The sequence below is a fragment of the Felis catus genome, chromosome D1 (genome assembly GCF_018350175.1).
Source record: "Felis catus isolate Fca126 chromosome D1, F.catus_Fca126_mat1.0, whole genome shotgun sequence".
Lineage (NCBI taxonomy): Eukaryota > Metazoa > Chordata > Mammalia > Carnivora > Felidae > Felis > Felis catus.
In genome coordinates, this window is record NC_058377.1 from 71,923,984 (window position 1) to 71,944,256 (window position 20,273).

The 20,273-nt window shown below is 46.5% G+C and overlaps 1 long non-coding RNA gene across 5 annotated transcripts in view; it reads right to left on the reverse strand.

Annotated features, from left to right (window-relative positions):
* Positions 1 to 1,680: 1,680 nt before the first annotated feature.
* The window catches only part of LOC111556630, a 259,841-nt gene continuing 241,248 nt past the window's right edge, over positions 1,681 to 20,273 (reverse strand). For 2 of the 5 annotated variants that reach the window (XR_006586420.1, XR_006586417.1), the window contains 4 exons: positions 18,689 to 18,916; positions 5,938 to 12,103; positions 5,072 to 5,175; positions 1,682 to 2,021 (listed from right to left, as the gene is read on the reverse strand). This is a non-coding gene — a long non-coding RNA (uncharacterized LOC111556630). The other 3 variants (XR_006586419.1, XR_006586418.1, XR_006586421.1) reach the window with 3 other exon arrangements.

Genomic DNA, 20,273 nt, shown 5'->3' on the forward strand with positions numbered 1-20,273 from the left:
CTCTCAATGACGGGTCACTGTCCCCATTTACCAAACAATGCATTTAAGTCCCAGAAACGGACAGCTAATACGAGCATTCACATTCGATGCTTAGTCAGCTGGTCCCAAGGCAGTGCCACCACCACTGCACACTCTCTCACAAAAAGTTGTCACATCTCGGACCTCCAACCTTCACTGATTTGAGGTATGGGCAATTTATCTCTATTTTTCAGAGGAGGATCCTGAGACACAGAGAATTCTCCAAGAAGCATCTTGCCCATGGACACCTTTTGTCAGATAACTTTCTGATAAAAAACAGAGCTGCAGCTCTTAACTGATAGCTATGGTGCTAAGGAACGTGTTTTCCTGGAACTCTGGGACAGAATTGATGGCCTGATTCCAATCCGCCTTTCCAGAAGCCATTTGCCTTTGCTCATTCCTGCCTTCAAGGGCATATGTGGCCACTCCTGGCTCTTTGATGTTTGAAGGGGTAGAGAAAGGGAATGGACACCTCTTCCTATGACATAATAAAATCATTCCCTTAACCAAAAAGGTGGGGAGGGGTCCACCATTTCCAATTAGAGTGCTTTTCAGGAAAAAAAAAATGGGGAAAAACATAATTAAAAATATTTGAAGAAAGAACGCACCCTGAAATGTGAAATTGTTCAGAAAGTATTTGTAATAGGATTCAAAGTGTTCATGACAGCCACTACTTACACTGTTTAAAAAGTTGCAATTAGTACCAAAAGGCTTGGATGAAGAAAACATCATATCATAGGCATATTTATAAAACAACTTCCATCAGCCAAAGGAAAAATGGACAGAACTCTATTACAAGCTTTTTATATTTGAAGAGCAATTTCTAATAATACATCGAGAAGCCATTTCTGAAATTGACTTAGTGTGCATGATCTGGGATTAATGTTTCCTGCAAAATCACATGCTCGTTTGAACGTAAACATTTTGCACTTCCGTTCCACCTCCTGGTTCAGAAGAATGCACCTCCAATGTGTAAAATGATCTATCAAAATTAATTGTGAATGCCCTAATCCAATCAAGTCCACCTCATTAGGCAAACATTTAAATTATTAAGTTAAATAGTGGGGTATTTCAATATAATCTTGTTATGCTATTTTTATGGCAATACAAATGCTGTCTACAGATGGGCTCAGCTTCTCGGCATCGTTCTTATTGTTAATGCACTTACCCTCTCCATTTCCGGCTTTCATCCAAATGTGTGACATTGGTCCACAACCGCTCACTCTCTCGCTGCTTCATGATTACTGAGGGAACACCTACTATGGGCTAATATTTGAAAGCTGGAGAAGACCTTCAGGGTTATCTAGTCACCTCTTTTCGCAGATGTAGGAGCCAAAGTTCTGAGAGGCTGGGTGATTTTTCCTGGATCACACACGGCAAATTTGTGGCAGAGATGCAAGGCGAACGCTGAGTTCCTGACTGCATCCACCCTTCTGCTCTCTTCTTTTCACTCTCCTGAATTGGTTTCTCTGTCTCCTTTCTTCTTTGACTCGGATAAAAATATAGAAATAAAATAGAGCAGGGGGTGCTTGGGTGGCTCAGTCAGTTGAGCGTCTGACTCTTGATTTCAGCTCAGGTCATGTTCTCAAGGTCTGTGGAATCCAGCCCCTCATCAGGCTCCTCGCTGACAGTGCAGAGCATTCTTGGGATTCTGTCTCTCCCTCTTCCTCTGCCCCTGCCCGCCCCCCACTCTGTCTCTCAAAATAAATAAATAAACATAAAAAAAAAAGTAGATCAGGTCCATGCTGGACCTATTTTAATAATTAGTATTTTGCAAAATGACTTTTTCAAACCTCCCCATATAATACAAGACATATTCCCAACCTGGTTGTTCTTCCTGGAGCTTTAAATAACTTGTCCTTTCCAAATTCCTCCAGTCAGCAAACAGCTATTCGTCATTCGATATTTCCTTGAAGGCCAGCTCAACAAAGACATGTTTGGAAGGAATTATATCTGGATGTCTCAGACTCCAGCCCTTAAATTAGTCTCTGGGTATGTGTATGCTGTGGAGAGGAAGAAAAAAGAAGGAACAAATAGGAACTAAAGCAGCCATCAAGACCGGCTGGATGCCCATGTTGGGATCCTTTTGGGAGCCAGAGGACATGATTCTGTCCTTGCCAGAGCTCCCAGCCCATGTGCCTCTTGGGCGTTGTGTCCATGGTGTCTAAAGATTCAGATTTCACCTTAACCCAGAAGGCAGGTCTAAAGGACCATTAGACTCTACCTTACTCTTGGCCATAAAGTGCAATGAAAAAATTTCCCAGGGCACCACTTTTAGTGTTTGGCTCAAATGTGGACGTGCTTCTCTCTTCCTTAAACCTGGGGCATGACTGAAACCGGGCTAGAACTATCAGTCATTCCCAAGGGGAACTAAACACAGCACCATGAATCTGGATATCCATCGTGCACCTTTTAGCTGGTTCTCTGATTCAGGCTGCTGGGCCTTATTATAACTTCCATAAGCCCTGGGCACTTTTGCCTTCAAGGGTTCCTTCCTCCATTAAAAATTTTTTTTTTAAATTAAAAACAAAATTATATTTATGAGTTTATTGACATAAAGAATATTAATATAATAATAATATATTAATATAATAGAATAAAACATTTTCTTCTACCCAAAAGTTCATTTTTTTTCTGATTTTAAAAGAATTTAAAATGTTTTCATGAGTCCCTAAAGGTATTGTGGGTCCTGGGAACTGAGCCTACTATGGCTAATAGATATATTGGCCCTGCCTGCCAGGCCGAGGGACGTCAGCTCAGGGAGAAGAGAGCCACCCATTCTGCCTCCGTTTGGTGAATGGGCCCCAACTATCAACCCAAACGCTCTGAAAATATCTAGCTTCTTTGGATCTGGACAAGAAGGAAGAGTTTTACGTCCTGTCCTCTTATTTCCCATTTCCTGTCTGGGGACAGATTAAAAATTGTTGGGGTGTAAGAAAATGCCCTTAATACCGATCAAACTCAGGCTCTCCAAGTTTAACATTGAAAGGGGGGATGGCCTTTGCTCCTTGTCCTCTTGGTTTGATTCATTCTGCTCCCCATCTTACCGAGCCACATTCTTCACATACTAAAACATGGCTCAGTTAGGGTTAGAACTGTCAGAAAGACCTTCCCAAGGGGAAAGTAAACACATAGCATACTGTAAATTGGTGATATGAAAGGGCCCACAGGAACAGATGTCAGTAGCTAAGACTCAGCCGAAGGATCTGGGTAGCCTTTGTTTAAAAGGCTGTGGAAATTGGAAACTTACACAGTAGTGGTGGGAATATAAGCTGTGGCACAACCACTTTAGAAAACTGTTTGGCAGTATCTACCAAAGTTGAACATAACGTCTTATGACCCAACATTTCTACTCAAAAGTAGCAGATTGAACCACATGAAGTTGCCAACTTTTTATTGTTTTTGACCTACAAAAATGGCAACTTGATTTGATTCAACCTAATGTGTAACAGAAATGCATACACTTGCTCATCAAAGGTCATGTATAAGGATGGTCTGCTCATAATAATCAGATACTGGACACTGTGCAAAAGCCCACCGACCATAGAATGGACAAGTAAGCTCTGGTTTGTTCATATAATAGGAAAGGGCATGCAAGGAAAATACAACTATACCCAACACATTGCTGATTGAAAGAAGCCAAACACAAAAAGGTATGTATTGTATGATTCCATTTTTATAAAATTCAAGCACAAACCTTATTCATCCACAGTGTGAGAAGTCAGAAAGGAGTTACCCTAGTCAAAGGGGACTACGTATTGACTCAAAAGGCCCACGAGGGGCTCTTTCTTGATCTGGGCACCGGTTTTATGGGTGAGTGTACATTTTGAGAAAATTCATCCAGTTACAACTTATGAGTTGCATATTTTTCTGTATGTGTGTTTTCCTTTCTTAAAAAGTTTAGCAAAAAAGAAAAAGAAAAGAAAAAGAAAAAGAAAAAAAAAAGAGGGCCGCAGAAGGACTCAGGCAGCTGTTGGGGCAGAGACAACAGCAGCTGGTTCCAGGAGGGCCAGCACTGCCCTCTTGCTCTTGTTTGTGTCTTGGTAGATTTTTTGACCATTAGGTAATACGGGCTCTGTGCCAGCTGCTTCCCATGCTTTATCTCACTCAATCTACGACTCAGCACTGAGGTGGCTCCTATTATTATCCCTACCCAATGGATGGAGACACTGGGGAAACGGATGCTTAAGGACTCTAAATAACCCTCCCAAATTCACACAGCTATTAAGGGATGAGCCAGAATCTGCCCCCAGGACTGTCTCTCCAAGCCCTCTTTCTTCCTGTCCATGCTTCAGAGTCAAAGGAATCGGGATCACCCGGGACAACAGGATGGTACAACTAACTCCCTTTGATTTGGGTCCAGATCCTGCCTCTCTGGCCCCTACCTTCTCTCACTGGCCCCTACTCTTGTTCCTTCCCACCAGCATGCATGGCCACCCATGAACCTGAAAGATCCCTCAGAAGGGGCCGGGGTCAGGCACCTGGAGATCGCCCACCCAAGCCAGCAGAGATATGGTTTATGCCAAGGGCATCCCAGCACCGTCTTCTCCTGCTTATTGCCCTTTTTTGACTTTGGTTCTGAGTCAAAGGTATCTGTGCCAGTTTATGAGGAAATACAATGTACGGAAAAATTATGTAGCTGTAGGCCACAACAAAGGCAAAACTCAGCTTCTGCCTTCTTCTCTGACCAGAAACTCAGCCTTCTGCATCCCCAGCTCTTCCCACAGCCCCGTTCAGTTTGAGTGTGGGAAGAAGTCCCAAGAAGAAAGGCAGGAAGGAGCACTTCCTGAGTGTATGCAGTGGGAGTCCATTTACATACTCTTTCCCTTCAATACACAGGACACCCTTGGGAATTGGGTATCATTACCATTATTCTACTGCTGGGGAATCTCAGGGCTCTGTGGGTTAACCGTAAGGGCTGCTGTTTCCCTGGTGTGGGACGGTGAGACATCAGAACAAACTAGTGAGTGTTCAGGGACAACCAAAGCGCCTCCTCCCTCAGGTCTACATCCTGCCCTCCTGGAGTCCCTGCATTGGGTGTGGACATACTCACAGAGCTTGTGTCCGGTGATTTTGGTACAGGGACCGGGCATGATCGGTGCCATTAGCAAGACATGTGCTGCACTCCCAAAGCACGAAGAAGGGAACCAGTGCCTCCTATGAGGGGCAGAGGATGAGAGATATTAGCAGGCGGGGGTTCTAGTTCCAGCTTGGCCACCTGTTCCATGTGGCCTTGGAAAAACTCCTCCCCCTCTCTGATCCTTAACTTTCCCCACTGTGCAGTGAGGGAATGAGGTTTGTTGATGTCTTCCAGCCTTCCCAGTCCAGCCCTCTGGCATCTGTGAGGAGGTGTTCTTGGGTCTGGACCCTGAGGTGTTAGTGCCACTGGGGAAATCCTTGAACTCTCCCTCAGAATAGAAAAGGCAGGAAGGAACTTTCCCCCTTGGCCCGTGGCTCAGGTGGATGTCTGAATGGCAGGTGGGAATAAGGGACACGGACATCTGCAGGGTAGCTGCGGGGTCCTGTGGGCCCAGGCCCCCCAAAGGCATGGGGTACTAGGCAGTCAGAGGAAGGGCTCAAGAAGGCAGGTCCTGACAGTTCCACACCCAAATCATTGTGGCAACCTCCTATTTTATGTGTTCACCTCCTGGCCCCCATGCACCCCCACTGTTTTCATAACTCAGCACTTCTTAATCTGGAATTCATGCCCCTTGAAGTTGTTTGCAAAATAATACATGTAGGTGAGTATGAGAATTTTTCTGGGGCAAGAAGCCTTGATTAGATTCTCAAAGAGATTGGGCACATGCACTTACATATACACAAAACCACTCTTCCAATTCAAAAGCATCCTTTCTCCATCCCTACCACCCGTGCCGGCTTCAACCCCTCGTCAGGGGTATCTTGGGCTATTGCAATTACCTCCTTAGGAGCCTCTTTGCCTCCAGCTTCATCTTCCTCCAGTCTGCTTCCACAGAGCCTTCAAGGTCACCGTCTTACTTCAAATTCTGCTTTAACAACCTTCCTTGGTTTTGCATTGATCGCCTCCAGAGACAGTTCTGTGTTTAGCCTAGCTTGCAAGGTCCTTCCAAATGTGGCTTTGACTTTTCCAGTCTCACCTCCTGACAATCCCCTTCCTTGAGCATCTGGTAGGAATGCCCTTCTTCTTTAATTTGTTGAACTCTTAGGATATAAAAAGGCTTAGTTTGTTTCATTCACTGCACTATCTTAACATGCAGTGAGTGCCTGACATGTGTAGGCATTTAGTAAATATTTTCTGTAAATGAAGAATTGAGTGAATGTATCCTTGGGGATCTAGATCAAGAGTTCCCACCTCTTGAAGCCTTCTCTCTCCCCCTTAGTATAGGTAGTCATTCTCTTGGATTCATAATTCCCTGTATTGCAACTATTTTTATATTACATCTGATATCATGAGTTGTCATTATATGTGTCACAGATGTAATTTAATGTTTCTTTATATTTCTAGTACTTAGACCAGGACTTGGCACCTATCAGTTGCTCCAAATACAGTAAATGTATCTTAAATAGGAGAGAAAATGCCTGAATGCCCTTTCAAACTCAAATGCTAAGCCAGTCTTTGCCCATCAAAAGCCTATCCATTTTGGGTGGACTGTCTTAAGTTCTCCTTCCTTCATAAATCGACTCCTTCCCTTGCCCTCAATAGGATACATTTCTGGCTTCTCCAAGCTCCCCTGGCGTTTTTTTTTTTTTTTTTTTGACCCCATTCTTGTGGACTGCTATCCCTCTCCCTTGTGCTAAGAATCTACCATGAAGCTCTGCCCTACTAGTCTGCACACACCTTGAACCCTGGAGACTCATCTATTCTGTTCCTTATCCACCCCCACCCTTGCCTGCTAACCCAGCTGTAGCGTGGTGCTCAATACTGGTCATATGTTATGAGGCTATTGGCAAACTCATTGTTAAATTTTCCCAGTCTGGCTGGATCTCCAATTCCTCTCCTTAGACATGGGGCAAGTCCAGTTTTTCACAGAATCCTGTTCTACAGAGAAAGATCCACTGGCCTGTATGCAAGCTTCCCTGGAAGCATCAGCCCTTTGCGTTCTCCCAAGCCAGCCGAACCCTCTCCAGGAAACCTGATACAGCCAGGCATTCACACTTCAGGAAAAATAAAGATGAAGAAAGGGAAAAAAAAAATCATTATGGGCCACAACCATTGCACAGTGAGAAGCACTAATTATTCTGTGTAGCCTGAGTTTTTCTTAGTAGGCAAACTCTTTTGAATATTAACAAATATTTATTTAGGAATTAATAATTGACATCTATTAAAGCATAATTTATGGAGAGTGAATTCCTCTTGGTTTGGGTTCCCACTGCTCAGTTACATCTGGCTGCTCCAGGAGTGACTCTTTCCTTTGTTAAAAGCGAGAGGCAGTGCTGGGGATGAGCTCCAGCAGGGGACAGGGACGAGCTTCAGTGACTGCACAGAACAGCTCAATCAGGGGACACTGAGTGAACACTCAGTCCCGACTCCGTCATTCCTTTTCGCATGGCCTCGGGAGAATTTCCTACCCTCCCCAGCCTCCCTTTCGAGACCAAGAAACAGACATCTTTATGTCTACCTTTATTTAGATGGATATGCTTGGTTGCAAGTAAAGGAAATTATTTTGAGTTGACTTCAGCAATAAAGAGGGATTTGGATAAGGACATGGGTCATCTCCTGAAGCCCTGCATGAGGATATGGTTGAGCCACAGGCACCGCTGGAAGCCAGGCTGGGTAAGCTCTCAACTCACTCTCTGCTTCTCACCTCTGCTCTTGTCTGTGCACCTAATGTTCTTGTCCCTTGATTGGTCTCCACAGCAAAAGCCCAGCCTTCTCACAGCTCCTGAGCATCCCCAACATGAGTGCAGCCACAGAAGAGCATGTGAATGTCCCTTTTTGTCCCCATTTCCACTTGGCACCTGTGTGGTCCTCACTGCTTAGTGGAGAGGTGCCTGGCATACAACCGAGCATGGACAGGGGCACAGGATCACACAGAAGGTCACACCTTCCAGGCACCATTTAGTCACTCACGCATGCATTCATTCATTCAAGAACTGTTGACTAGAACCCAATGTGTACCGGGCACTTTTTGGGTGCTGGAGATAAGGCAGTGAAAGAGGCAGAAAGGGGTGTGGGTCAGAGAGGCCACCCTTGTCTTGGAGGATAGGCCATTCCAGGAGAAACAGCACTGGCAAAGAATCAAAAGGAAACTACTCACTCATCCAATTCTGCAAGGCTGTTTGAAGAGCACAGTGAAAGCTCCAAGCCTTTGTGTAATTTTAAGAGGTTATTATGATATTAGACATTTTTAGGGAGAACTGATAAGAAGCTAGGAAAGGAAGAAAAGGAGGGAAGGAGAGAGGGATCAAGGGAAAAAGGAAAAACCACAGAAATAGAAAAAATATCATTTTTCTAAAATGATAGGGAGGTCTATTTTGGACCAATATAAGAATTAATCTTATGCTTGGAGGCTTTGAAAAATATAATGGACAGTGGCGAGTTTTCCATTACTAGAGAGCATTCAAGCCAAAACTAGATCGCCTCCAGTCAGAGCTGATTTATAGGTCACTCATTTGATGGGGAAAAGATGGACAAGGTGACCAAAGAGGTGCAGTCCCATCCCACAGTTTGGGAAACAATCTTTATAGTCAAACTCAAGGTCTTAGGAGATGCCACACCTCTGGCATTCAAGGAGAGACGCTGCCTGTCACCTTCCCTGGCCTCCCAAAACAAGAGCTTACACCTCATTTTAACGTGAAATAAAAACAGCATTTCATCTCCTCTGGAATGCAAAACTGTGAATTTGAGTGAAATATGCAGTTTTCATTATGTTAAAAGATCTACTCATTACAATCAAGATAAGAGGATGTGAATAAGACAAATTGATCACCACTTTAAATGTATTAATCAGCTTGCAACTCTTGTCACCAGTCAAAACAGAACAGCCAGACATTTATTCTGTCTCACTTGTGTTTTAGAGCCCATCCCAGGAGGTCACGGAATCAGTGAGCTTCCCTACACAGTTTACGGGCAAACAGTCTCAACACACTGCAAAAGTTCTTGCCTGCTTAGAATCGGACTAAGAAGACACAATTAAATATGTCTACTCATTCTGCAAACATTTATTGAACATGTACTATGTGCCAGGCATTGTGTAAGGCTCTGGAGATACAACAGTAAGTCAAAGCTGGTTGGTCCTTGCCTGCCACATTCCCATAGTTTAGTCAGGGTGCAGATATGCAAAGAAACAATTATAATACAGAGTAATTGGGGTTGAATCAATGGTCAGCATGAAGTGTTACAGGACTGAGGACCAATCTGGAGATTGTGGTTGAGGTCGTACGGCTGGGTATGAAGGATCTTCTGCACAGATGTGGTCTGAGCTTTAGGTCCAGGAGAGAACAGAGGCTCTAGTGAGAAAAGATGCCAGCCCATCTCTAGAGTCAGGCCATCAGAGATGTAGTAAAGAAGGCCCAAATACTTCATTCAAAAGAACATGCCTTCTTTAGTCTAGCCAGTTGGGAAAATTTGGGCTGATATCTATCTATGTTGGCTGAACTATCACACCCAGTCCAAAGGAAAGCCATAAACCTGGACCCAAACCCCTCCCAGACCATGGCTTCATCCTCTCACTATTCCCACCACAGTGGAGCCTCAGAGCTCTGGAGGCTGAGGGGTGGGTCAGGTTGGGACCCAGGAGAAAGGAGTTGAGGGAAGGAAGTCCCCGTGGCTGGCTTGGATTCAGCCCAGTCAGGATTCCCATCCCCTCGATAATCTCCACTCTCAGAGGACACAGTAGCAAGACAAGGACTTGGGTGTAGGGGATCTGGGAACAGAGTCACTTGCACGAGGTGGCAGCTTGACCAGAGTCAGAGCATGCCACGAGCCGGGTTCGTTGCTCCACTCCAGCACCTTCAATCCTTCCTGCCTGAGAACAGAAAGGCAAGGCTGCAATGTGTGGGTAACTTACCCTTGGCCGGGGGTGGTCAGAGATAGAGGAACAGAAAATCTGCCCAATGTCTAGCAGCTCTCTCTTCTTCCTGTCAAGGCTGATTCTCAGGAGAGGATCTGAAATCCTGGGAATAGACTCATAAGAAGCCTGGTATCTGCCTGAATTGAAACACTTTGTTTTGGGGCTGCAGACTTAGGTACCAGTGGGAAAGTGGGATGAGGAGATGGAACCGCCCAGAAAGGAAGAGCTGTCCCTAAGATTTCTTTCTGTGCCTTTGCTCCAAGCCTCATGGAAAATGTGGAGGAGCTATTTAGGGCCCAGGAAAAACAGGTATCTTCTGGCACGATCCACTTTACTCCAGGGAATCCATGAGGCCAAATGATTCAAAGTGGGTTGAACTTTACAAGTTAACTAATTTTTTTTCAACTTCAATAATCTATTGTTGACAATTCCATTTTGGAGAGGGAGAGAGGTGTAAACTCCGCGTAAGGACCTTTGGAGCAAGGCATTCATCTGGCTTTATGAGGCTTTGAGAGACCATAATGCATGTTTTATGGGCCCATTCTCATTTTTAATCTGCCTCGATAAGATCACTATGCTGGAAGGATACAGAAACTCACTGGCAGAGACCATGATCCTGGCTTAGGAAGGTTTGGGCCTGTGGGGAGTTCCCTGAATGTGGCCTCTCAGGATTCGGCTCAGTCAGGGCGGTCTTGTCCCACCCTCCCTGCTCTCTCCTCCACATGGATCCTGGGTGGTAGCAGGCACGAGAGGGCACAGGCCTCATGCTGTGACAGAGTAAATCACTTTAACCTCTCCTCCAGGTCACAGAAGTAGCAGCATTTTCCAATGAGTAGCACATGTAGAGAATGGGAGAAAATGGAATCCCTGTGACTAGAAACAGATATGGTTCCAGTCACAGATTTCTGATCCTAGCTCTCAGTCAAAGGTTGATTGAATGCCATCATCCCCAGCCTTGACCCTCTCCAATCGTCTCCCACTTGGATCTTCCAATCCTGTCTCATCACTTCTCCCGTTGGAAGAAGGAAAGACCATGTGCACCTGCTCACGAGGCAGGGACAGTCACTCTTCATGAAGCTCCCACAGGCTCCTCTCCATCACCGGGTCTCCTCTGCAGCTGGGCTGGGGCCACACGCCAGGTCCTTAGGCTGGGAGTGGCAGACATTTGTGTGGCTTCCAGTTCAAAGTTGTCAGGGGCAGCTGTGAATTCTCCACACTTTCAAGACCATCAGGATGTCACTGTTGGGACGGGGCAGATAGTCCTGATCCAGGAAGTGCTCTTGGAAAACTGTCTCCAACGGTGCCTGACCCCTATGGCACTTGGTGGAGTTATGTCATTGAGATGGAGGCATTGTTTGTTCTTGCCATCTAGTTTAGCCCAGCCTTACTAATATACTGAGTACTGTACATACTTATGAAAGTCTACTCTGGAGAGTTTTGGTCTAGTGCAGTGTGGGGATGTTATGGGATCCTACACTCCCCAGGATTCTTCTTCTTCCTATGTACCTCCAGATCTTATGCCAGAGTCCCTGACTCTGGAGACTCTTGGGTTCTGCCTGTTCTCAAGACTTCTGAGAATCCAGGCTGTTGTCTTGATCTGGGAGGTACCACCTTTTGCCTTGGACTTAGTCTCTGGATACTGGAAGAATCACCCTTTTACTGAATTTAGTTCATTGGAGGGTGACTGAATAGCATATAAAATATTAACTGTTCAGTTAGACAAATCTGAGTTCCAATCTTAGTAACACTTTACTCATTCATGCATGCATTCACCACAATACAGGGCTGTGAATGCCCACATGTGCATCTCTAGCTTGGACTGCTACTCTAAACTCCAGATCCAAGTACCCTGCTGTCTGCTGGGCATCCCAGACACAACTAGAGCTCTTGATGTCCGGAGCTTCCTCCAGGCTCCCCTTCTCAGTACGAAGCCTGGATGCTCGGGTCAGACGTTTCTTTCAGTCATTGTTCTCCCTTCTTACCCTGTAGTTCAACCGTCACCGAGTTCTACAGATTCTATTCCAAATACCCCGCGAGTTCCTGTCTGCATTTCCACATCCACCATGCTGGTCCAAGCTCCTCTCTTCTCCCACCTGGAATAGATAAATAGCCTCTTTGCTCTGCACTTAATTGCCCTGCTCTATCCATTCTCTATCCAGCAGCCAAATGAACTACTAGAACCTACTGGAGGTTTTGTAATGCCTTAGGGGGTAAAATTCCAAATTCACACGCGACCTTGAGTGACCTGTGTACCCTCTGCTGACTCCATGCCCTTCCGTCCAGCTGTCTGTGCCAGGCATGCCGGACTTTCAGGCTCTGGTCAGGTCCTCAGAGGGGCCCCATCATGCTTCTGCCAGGAGTGTTCACTTGCTCCTGGCCCGGCCACCTTCCATCATTCTTTTAAAACTCAACCAGAAGGTCTCTGTCTCGGAGATGCTTTCCCTAAACTCCCAATCTAGATTTGGTCCACCAGTACAACTTTTCATCACACCGTATACTCCTCCTTCACTTTATAGTTTGTAGTTGGATATTTGTGTGTTTATGTTCTTAATCCCTTCGTTTTCCTCAGAAGCTCCATGGGGCAAGCTACCCACGGTGTCTGGCAACCTAGTATGTTCTCAGTACCTGCTGCTGGGTGGGGAAAGGTGTTTACTGACTGGAAGGCGGGGCGGGGTGGAGGGAGGGACCAACTAAAGTGTACATGTGCAAGCACCCTACTGTAAGACAAGCTCTGAGAGGTCCACATTTACAAGATAGCAAAATGAGCCAGTGATTGATGTAAAAGTGGAGGTTAGTACGGGCTTCTTCTCAGTAATCATAAATAGCTAATATTTACACAACGTTTCTTATGCATCTGGGACTCTCTATAAATCTCCACAAAAAACCTAGGAGGTAGGTTCTGCTTTTGCGCCCATTTAAAATGAGGAATCAGACAGAGACGTGTAGTGACCTGCCCACGGTCACACAGCTAATAAACAGCAAAGCCAATATTCTGGCTAGGGTTTTCAGTACGCATGGTCTGTGCTTAGCCGCCTTGTGCTAGGCTAGGAAATGTTTCCTGGTTTTCTCTAAAATGGAAGATGAGTTTTAGGCCTGCCCACATCTCAGTCAGCCACCTAACACAGGGACATGTCCCTGGGCTTCTCAGAGGGAATCTTGAGTCGCAGCCAGGAAGGACACGGCATTTGCCGCCCAGGGTCCAGAAGCTGGGTAGACCTGGCTTCCGGTCCTGGCGGTCACCAACTCACCGTGTGGTATCGGGCAGGTCATTCTAGTCTCAGAGCCTCTGGTGCTTCTTCCCATGTAAGAGCAAGGGGATGGACTCGTCTTGGGAGCTCCCTAAGATTTAGTACTCCAGAATCATGCAGGCTCTACCCGAGCAATCGATCCTAATCAAGTCCCAACTCCCCTTCATTCATTCCCAAGAAGCCCACCAGAAGCACGGGCTTCCCGCTCATCACTTAGGTACAGGGCTGAGCTGACTTGTGAATGGGAGAGGCAGAGGCGGGTGTGGGCTGGAAGAAAGAGGAAGGGGGGAAAGAAAATGGGAGGGAAAGGAAGGAGGCGGAGGCAGAGGAGAGGAATGAGAGTGAGGGCAGAGAGAAGCCAGGAGGGCAAGGCCGAGGAGGGCGGCCACCGGCAAGGCGCCCGTGAGGGTGCAGATTGGGCCCTTGCTTCTAACAGTGCCGACCACCGGCAGCGGCTTTTGACTTGCTCCGAGCCAAGAGAGAGGAATGAAAAGGCTGATTTAAAAGCCACAAACAACGCAGAGCAGAGATGGCAGATACAGAACAATAACTGTCCTGGTCAAATTGCCGATTGGAGTATCTGTGTTAGGCCGCGTTTGTAGTCTCTGCGTGCGGAGCGATGGAGAGCCTAGATTGTGCCTGGGGAAGTCACACAACAATGGGGCCTGATGTTTTGTTTCCACTCTTCAAAGGCGCTCCTTTTTTTCCTCCCGGTGATAAGGCCCAGGAAACGGTTAGTGACATGCTCGTGGGAACCTCCGGAGAAGAATACCCAGCGTATCAGCGGCGCGGCGGCCGGCCCCGGAGCGGAGCGGGCGGGCGGGGCGGCTGCGGGCCCCCGGCGTGGGCTGGGGCGGTGAGATAGCATTGAGGAGGCTGCCGGAGCCGCGCGCCCCCAGTCTGGGGACCGAGCCCCTTTATCCAGCCAGAATGGGTGGAAGGCCAGACAATGTAGCGCTATATTTGGTTTGACAACAAAGGGCCGCAGGAAGATTTGATAGTGCGGGGAAGGCCGGGAGGGCGGGCAGGATGCAACACAATGAGAGCTTTGCAAAGGTATTTAGCCGGGCCCTTGGTGCCAGGAACATGGCATGGCACGGATGTCGTCGTGATGTCTAATGGCTTTTGTCTGGGCCACGGTTCTGTTTACTAGAGTGAGGCCCCCCCAGCAGGGCTGAGAGAGGCACCAGGGTGCGCCTGCTGCCTACACTTAAGGGCCATCTGAAGTCACACTCCACTAGGGCCAGTCCTCTCATTCTCCTGAGCCCAGGCTCCAGCAGGCCCGGAGAGTCCCCGGTCAAGGGGAAGCCAGAACAGGAAGAGCAGGAACGGGACCTTTGCAGGCCGTAAGCAATCAAATGAGACCTCGCATCCAGAAAGAGGCAGCTCCAATTCCATTCTGGGCCAGGTAGCACAGAGAGGAGCGTGCCCACCGCCCAGGAGAAGGAGGGAGGGATGAAGGTGAGGCTTCAGAAGGGTAGGGCAGGGGACATGGAAGGGCACTGTGTACCAAGCCTGGTCTTTCTGGGAATCCCAGACAGAGGTAGGGCAACAGGCACAAAGAGGGCTATGCTTCTGGTAGTAAGGCTGGGGAGAGTCGAGGGAAATAGGTCCAGGATGGGGGGCAAAGGCGGGAAGATGACTTTTCCTGCCCTAGACTCAGGCCTTCTTGGAGGAGGGGACAGGTGAAGACAGCGACCCCAGAAACACAGGGGGCTGGGTGGTGGGGGCAGGAGGCAGCCTGGCTGTACCAGTGAAGTGTTCTAGACCAGCAGTATGGAAACAGGGGCCACCACCCGATGAAGACCCTAGTACATTCAGGGCTTCAGTCCTCGGAGGAAGAGCATCCCTCACTATTTTCAACCTCCATTCTGGGTTTTTTATTTGAAAACTCCTGCCTGGCTGCCCTCCTACTGATTCCAGGAAAGGAATGTGGCAACCAGGGCAGGGGTGGGTAAGTGGGATATGGGCTAGGACTGAAACAGGACAAGACCTGGTGCAGAGTCTCTTTGTTCTTCCAGTGTGACCTCAGGAGTCATGGGCCCTATCGGCTCGAAAAGCCAGGAACGATGCAATCTCCCCTGGTGGAGAGATTCCTGGTTTGGGCACACTTTCTTCCTGTTGCCCTCTTTGCAAAGCAAGATTAACTGCCAGTGGACGGAGCCTGGAGCAGGGCTTCCCCTCTGAGAGGCCTGTCCAACACCTCTCTGCTCCCTTAGACTTATTACCAGGACCATGGGATCCGCCACAAGCGTTTTCTAGTGATTTCCTTCCGTTCCATTTTCATCAGTTCCATCCGTCCTTCCATATAACAAGGATTTACTGCACTCCTTGGCACCACGTGTTATGCCAGATACTAGACACAGAGTATGAACTCTTGAAGCCCAGCTCACGAGTCCTCAGACTAGAAGGAAGATAGCGGCTTAAACACATAACGACCATGACAAAATTCGCACAGCGGTTATTGTGGGAGTATCAAATTCTCTTGAAGAAAGCCAAAGCAATCTTCATGGACAACGTGACACTTCGACGACCTGCATCTATGTGTATTGTGGGCTAAACTGTGTACCCTCCAAAATTTATATCATGAGGTCTTAATCTCCAGCATTTCAAAATGTAACTGGATTTGGAGACAGGGTCTTTAAGGAAGTAATTAAATTAAAATGAGGTCCTTAGGATGAGTCCTTATCCAGTATGACTGGTGACTTCCCAACGAGAGGAAATTTAGACCCAGACACATACAGAGAGAAGATGATGGGAAGGCACAACAAGAAGATGGCCATCTACCAACCAAGGAACGAGGCCCAGCAGAGATTGTTCCCTCGTGGCCCTCAGAAGGGAACCTGCTGACAGGTTGTGTAGGCCACCCAGTCTGAGGTACTTTGCTATGGCAGCCCTAGCAAACAAATACAGCTGTCACTCCAGAACATTGTGACATTCTTCCTGAGGGTCTGGCCTAGTGCTTGACACACAGTAGGTGCTCATTAAATGCTAACCTCAACGGGACAGCCCATTCATAATTTTAACTCCAACTATACCAGCCTCAAGTAGAACATGCAAACCAAAGAGTACACAACTCTGTCCCCAAACAGCACCTAGTCTTTTACCTCAGCATGCATTATCCACACTCAGTCAGTAAGCCAGTCAGTCATTTACTCAACATATATTGAGAACTAACTATGTGTTAGGCCCTGGGAATTATAGTAGGAGGAAAGTTCCTCCTGGACGATGAAATTCCTTCTTTGCTGCTCCCCAAAGTGAAGAATGCCTCTCAGCGGGGTCACATCTCTGTCTGCCAGAGGGCCCATGTCTGGCACAGTCTGAGCTGAAGTCCGTGGCCCAGCCTGGCCTTAGTACGGGCTCAGTGGAGGGCTGAGGTAGCAGGCACAGGAGCCTGGGGCTGGCAGGGGCACCAATAATGGGCCTGGCAGGAGAGACATTTCAGGTGGGAGTAACTGAACTTTGTGAATTCCTCCTTGCTGGCTCTCGGGAGTATCCTCGGTCCTGGGGTGAAGCCAGGGTTGATGGGACAGAATGGTGCATCCCCTGGATAATGTCAGGAGTCCCTGCTTCTAACTGGCAGGCATCCAGATGCTGGGACAGCTTAGCGATGGGAAGGCTGTGGAGCAATCGTGGGTGTTAATGAGGGCTGGGGAGTCAGCCAAGAAGCAAAGAGGTGGCACCTGCCATAGCACTACTCGCAACACCTGCGGCTTTTGAGACAAACACGATAGGTCACCTCCACATACGTCCACACACATACATGCATTACACACCAACCCATGCGCCCTCAGACACTCCTGGAAGCATGCACATGGGTCAGCATGTAAAACATGCATGTTGACGTGGTCCCTGAGCATAGCACGCTGTCAGGAGTCATGAGCACAACATGCACACAGGGCTGCACACGCTCGTGGGCACTCACCAGCCTTATATTTCGAAGCATTCACTGACATATTAAAACTTAACTCAGGCTGGGGCACTGGGGTGGCTCAGTCGTTTGGCATCTGACTTCGGCTCAGGTCACGATCGCACGGTTCAGGAGTTCGGGAGTGCGAGTCCCACATTGGGCTCTGTGCTGACAGTGTGGAGCCTGGAGCCTGCTTCAGATTCTGTGTCTCCCTCTCTCTCTGCCCCTCCCCTGCTGGTTCTCTCTCTCTCCCTCTCTCTTTTTCTTTCTCTCTCAAAAATATTTTAAAAATTAAACAAAAAATTAAGTCAGGCTAATGTCCTGGCTGTGAAAGTCACATAAGGGTTACTACAGCATGTGAGATTCATCTCTCAGCAGGGTGTATATCCTCTTCGATGCTCCAGAAAGCCCTCCTGAGACCAAAAACTAGCACAGTTTTTTTCTTTTACCATTTGGGTTAGGGGTTCTTGTCTTCCCTACAGGTCTTTGAGAAAAACAGTTGGAAATTTCTCAATTCCTTTAGGAGATATAAAGTCCTGCTAACATGTAGGGTTACCATTTCTATTTCTGAGTTTTGGAGCAGAAAGACGAGGTGCTACCAGTGAAATAGCAGTGGACGGGAGAGCAGAAGATTTAGATTCTAGTCCCAGTTTTGCCTCTCTCTTGCTGGAATATTGGTTTGGATCAAGGATGACACATTTCTTCTCTGGCAACTGTGTTGAATATTCGGAGGTTATGACAGGCTTGACAAGGAGGAGTACCATGTGTGATTAGTAATAGAATAAGGTTGTTTCTTACCCTTCTTTTTTTTTTTAAATTTTTTCAGTGTTTGTTTATTTATTTTGAGAGAGAGGGAAAGCAAGCAGGGAAGAGGCAGAAAGAGAGGGAGAGAGAGAATCCCAAGCAGGCTCCCTACTGCCAGCACAAAGGGCTGACATGGGGCTCGAACTCATGAAATGTGAGATCATGACCTGAGCCAAAAGCAAGAGTTGGATGCTTAACCGACGGAGCCACCCAGGTGCCCCCATATTAGTACTCATTTAGAGATGAGTAAGTGGGGGCCAAGCTGGGATTTGAGGCCAGGTGTCCCACTTGTGCTGATTCCCATCTTGGCCTTCAGCTAGTCTGATGAGGGGTCAGACAGTCCCCTCCAGTCCTGAGTGTGGGCATAGCCATCCAGGTGTTCTTCAGAGGGGTATAAACTGGGTGCTGTGTGGCCTTTCTCCTGTCCTGTGGTGGAAGGCAGACACTGGTCTGATTGGCAGGTTCTCCCCAGACCATCTCTGGGGCAGTAACCCTCCTGTTTTAACACTCTTTAAGTCTATAGTTCAGTTATCAGGACTCAGGAACTAGAGGAACAAAATTCAGCCCGCATCGAGTTACTTCTCTACGTCACTCCCAACTTATTAGTCAAGACAGGGACCACACATGCATCTCTTTCTTCTCCCTCTTCTATCCCTCCTGCTGTTCTTCACCTTAGAAAACCTCTGAGTCATTCATACATTTTTTAGTTCTGTTACCTGAATGGCCTCCATTGAGACTTCACCACAGTGGCTGAAGTCATCATCTCTGTATTTCAATGGAAAGATGTCCTGAAGGGAGGACTCCCCAGGGTTGTATATAAAGGGTCCGTCTTGTGGTTGCCAAAACAGGTAGAGGGCCATCTCATGTGCAAGTGCACAGTACAGTTCCCACTGTACGTCTGCGAAGCAGTGTTTGCCTCTTGGATCTGATGACAAATCTGGTCCCTGAAAAACATTAGAAGCCTCCAGGCTCTGGTTATGATTGCGACTGAGATGAGAAGGGGCAATAGAAAGACTGAGACCCCTTGTTTTTCTAACAATACCAACAGAAAAGGGGAACAACAATCAAAAATCCAGTTCAGGCTAACCTAGGACTTAAATTCTACCTGCCGATATGCCAGCCCTCCTCCACGAGGTTAAATGGGTTCTCAAGAGTAAATGAGATGCTCACCATCACTCATCATCAGGGAAATGCAAATCAAAACCACAATGAGATAGAATCTTATACCTGTCATAATGGCTAAAATAAGAAATACAACAGATATCAAGTGTTGGCAAAGATGTAGAAAAAAAGGAACGCTTGTGCACTGTTAGTGAGAATGTAAGTTGGTGCAGTTGCTACGGAAAACAGAATGGAGGTTCCTCTTTTGGGATGAGCACTGGGTGTTGTATGGAAACCAATTTGTCAATAAATTTCATATAAAAAAAAATAAATAAAATGTAAAAAAAAAAAAAAAAGAATGGAGGTTCCTCGAAACATTAAAAATAGAACTACCATATGATCCAATATAATAACATATAATAACAAAAGTGTCAACATTTGGGTCATTGGAGAAGGAAGTAGAACAACATTTCTAAATTGTTGAAAGAAAGGAGCTGTCAACTTAGAAATACAAATATCCTCAGTTGGTTGGGTGTCCGACTTCAGCTAAAGTCATGATCTCGTGGTTGGTGAGTTCAAGACCCGGGTCAGGCTCTGTGCTGACAGCTCAGAGCCTGGAGTCTGCTTCAGATTCTGTGTTTACCTCTCTCTCTGCCCCTACCCTGCTTGTGTTCTCTCTCTCAAAAATAAATAAATAAATAAATAAATAAATAAATAAATAAATAACATTTTAAAAATTAAAAAAAAAAAAAGAAATGCAAATATCCTTTAGGAACAAAGGTGAAATAAAGAAATTTGTTGCCAGTAGACTTGCCTTAAAATAATTGACATAGAAAATCTTTAAGCAAAGGGAAGTGATACTACAGAGACATTTAGAATATCACAAATAAGGGAAGAGCAATGGTAATAGTAAATATGTAGTTAAATACGATAAACTATTGATCTTCTCTTGAATTATTTAAATATATGATGGCTGAAAGCAAAGATCATAACACTGTTTGATGGCGTTTCCAATACATGTAGACATAACATGTAGAAAACTATAAAATACACAGAGAAAGGAACCTATGTGGAGATAAGGTTTCTACGGTACACTTGTAGTGGAAAACATTGATTCCAAATAGACTGTGAGGATACAAGTATGTATATTTTAATATCTTAACAACCACTAAATAGAAATATACAAAAAATATATAGTCA